Source organism: Silene latifolia, chromosome 4 (genome assembly GCF_048544455.1).
Source record: "Silene latifolia isolate original U9 population chromosome 4, ASM4854445v1, whole genome shotgun sequence".
Classification (NCBI taxonomy): domain Eukaryota; kingdom Viridiplantae; phylum Streptophyta; class Magnoliopsida; order Caryophyllales; family Caryophyllaceae; genus Silene; species Silene latifolia.
Window position 1 is genome coordinate 108,349,224 of NC_133529.1, and position 2,900 is coordinate 108,352,123.

General features: G+C 38.7%; 1 non-coding gene across 1 annotated transcript; it reads right to left on the bottom strand.

Annotated features, from left to right (window-relative positions):
* Positions 1-2,494: 2,494 nt before the first annotated feature.
* Positions 2,495-2,601, bottom strand: LOC141654020 (small nucleolar RNA R71). Its single transcript, XR_012547602.1, has one exon. It is a non-coding gene; the product is annotated as a small nucleolar RNA R71 (small nucleolar RNA).
* Between the last annotated feature and the right edge of the window lie 299 nt (positions 2,602-2,900).

Here is a 2,900-nt window from a genome sequence, read left to right on the forward strand (position 1 = left end):
AAAAGTGGCCGTCTGAAACAAGAATTTGCGTATCAGGTAAGTGTATTATTTGAATTGAATATTTTTATATTTTATTGTTTTTACTATTCATTGTTAGATTTGTGATTGATGTGACTCATATTTGTGCACATTTAGTCCCCGAACTAGCCTCGTTCCTATGCTTTCTAGTGCTTATTAGGGTCGTTTCTTATCTTTAGTTCCCTACTTTGCATATTCTTTGAGGTTTTGTGTCCTTGGTAGGAGAGGATCGCTAACCTTGCACTTATGGAGCAAAGTAGAGCTAAATGGAGTGCATCTAATGACCAAGCATCAAAGAGGAGACCATTGCTAAAGGCCTAAGTGAATAAATGAAGTATAAATGGGCAATGATGAGGGGCCCCACGACCTACCAACGATCCCCACGGATCCTTGGGGCAGTCAAGGAATAAGAAGAAGAGCTGAGCAAAGATCTGGGCGTCCCGAGCCCAGGTAGAGCGACTCCAGCGATAATCCGGGCGTCTCCAACGATAATCCGGGCATCTCAAGCCATTATCCGAGCGTCCGGAGCTCAGCTCGAGCGGATCCTTGGGCAGCAATCTGGACGACTCCCTCTAGGACTTGCAAAGCACTAATCATCTTCTTAGGGACTTAATCGTCATTTAAGCCGTTAATTACCCTAATACTTATACTTAGTATAAATACCCCATTATTTTAAAGGATTAAAAATGAAGTTTTAGGAAGTTTTATCAAGTTAATCAAGTTTACCTAGTTAGAATTTAGCATTAATCAAGTTTATCAAGTTGTAATCTCTTAATCCAATATTAATCAAATCTTAATTTCTCTTTAATCCTTCAAGTGTTCTTAGTATTATTTGGGTAATTTGAAGATTATTTGGGTTTATTGAAGACTTGACAACTCTTCATCATTCATCAAGTGTTCTTCTATTATTCTTAGCTTATTATTTGGATCATCCTCAAATAGGTATAATCCCTTTTACTATTGCTTATTCAATTAGTTTAGTCATTCATCATGTTTAACTTTGCTAATATGACCAACATCTTTATTAGCATGTTTACCATAGTCATGAGTGAGTAGTCTCCTAGCTAGGGTTAATGGGGGTATTAGGGGAACTATAACATGGGGGTAGATCCATACTTAATCTAATATGTTATCATATGATTGCTTGCTTGTTGTAGTGTTAACCTATGCACATGTTATGCTTGATAAAATGCTAAACTATGAAACCTTGCATTTTGCACATCACTTATTTATTCAACAAGACTTGTAAGTCATAAACTAACTCGAGTCTTGTTAGACCATGCATAGAAGTGAATAGGAGGAAAGTAAGTTGACTTGTAGGCGTTGTACAGTCTAGACGACTCGGCTCCGGGACCCAAATCTTCTTATGAATCGTAAGATATAAACTAACTCGATTCTTCTATAACAATAATTGCTTGCAACTATGAAAATATGTTTGTATGATCACCACCGTGAAATCCCCTATGAACCCATAATACCCTAGTGCTTTAATCTATTGTTTATAAACCCCACTTTATTTGCTTGTTTGCTTTCATTTCTTTACATTTAATTGTTATAGAGCTTGTTACCTCATATCTCAACCCAATTTGTGATACCCTAAGACATAACTTTCTACAACCGATAACTTAATTCAATACCCGCCCTTTGGGATCCGACCTTTACTTACCACTCTACTAAGAGTAGTTTGTTTAGTTATAAATATTGTTTTGGTTGGTTGACTTAGACGACAAATTTCGAACTGCACCAAAAATGGCGTCGTTGCCGGGGACGGTGTTTAATTGAATTGTTGTCTTTTGTTGTTTTTAGTTGTGTCTTTCTTAACCTTGGGGAAGTCAAACTCCTCAAGGTAGTTTTAATTGTTTTCTAGTTGTTTGCTTTTTGCATGTCTAAGAGATCACAAGGTAGACCTTTACCTATTGATCCCGAAATTGAAAGAACCTTGACCAATCTTAGAAGAACCTCTAGAGGGGCTTCAACAAGTTTGGGTATTGGAGAACTTGTGGATATCGGTGTTATCCAATCGGATAGTGTTTTGTTTACCAACCCTTTTGCAAGAGAAGTAGAGGATAACCCAATTCAAAACCAACCACAAAATCAACCCACAATGCCTAAATTTTCATCTCATTCCGTACCTACCGAGGAGAACCTACCAAATGGTACTCCAACACCACCTCACTTAACCGGTAATTTTATTGCCAAATCCGCATTCATACAACTAGTTGAGAGAAGTCAATTTGGAGGGATGTCTAGTGAAGATCCTCATCTACACATGGAAACGTTTTGTGACTATTGTGATGCTATCTCTCAAACCGGAGTAACCCAAGATCAAATTCGATGGGTGTTGTTTCCTTTTTCCTTGATCGGAACCGCAAAGCAATGTTTGAAGAGCCTAGACAAGGCTACCCTTGGTATTGATTCATGGAAGAAGTTAGCACTTGCCTTCTACAAGAAATTCTATCCTCCGGAGAAGACTAACATGTTAAGAGCCCAATTCACCGGGTTCAAGCAAAGAGATGAAGAATCATTATATGAAGCATGTGAGAGATTCAAGGACACTTGTCGCTCTTGTCCACACCATGGACTTAGTGAGTGGTTCCTTGTGCAATAGTTTTGGAATGGCTTATATGAAGACTCACGAAATGTGTTTAATATGGGCTCCAATGGGAGGTTCACCGAGGTTGATGACAACCAAACATGGGCCAAAATCGAAGACATGGCGGTTCATAATTCCCAATATAGTAGGCCCCAAAAGGCCAATAGAGGAGGAAAGCATGAGGTGGATTCCATCACGCAATTGGTCCAAATCACCCAAACAACATGTCAATGCTATGATGGCATCATCCTCAATCCCAAATGGAGTATGTGAAAGTTGTGGAACCTTG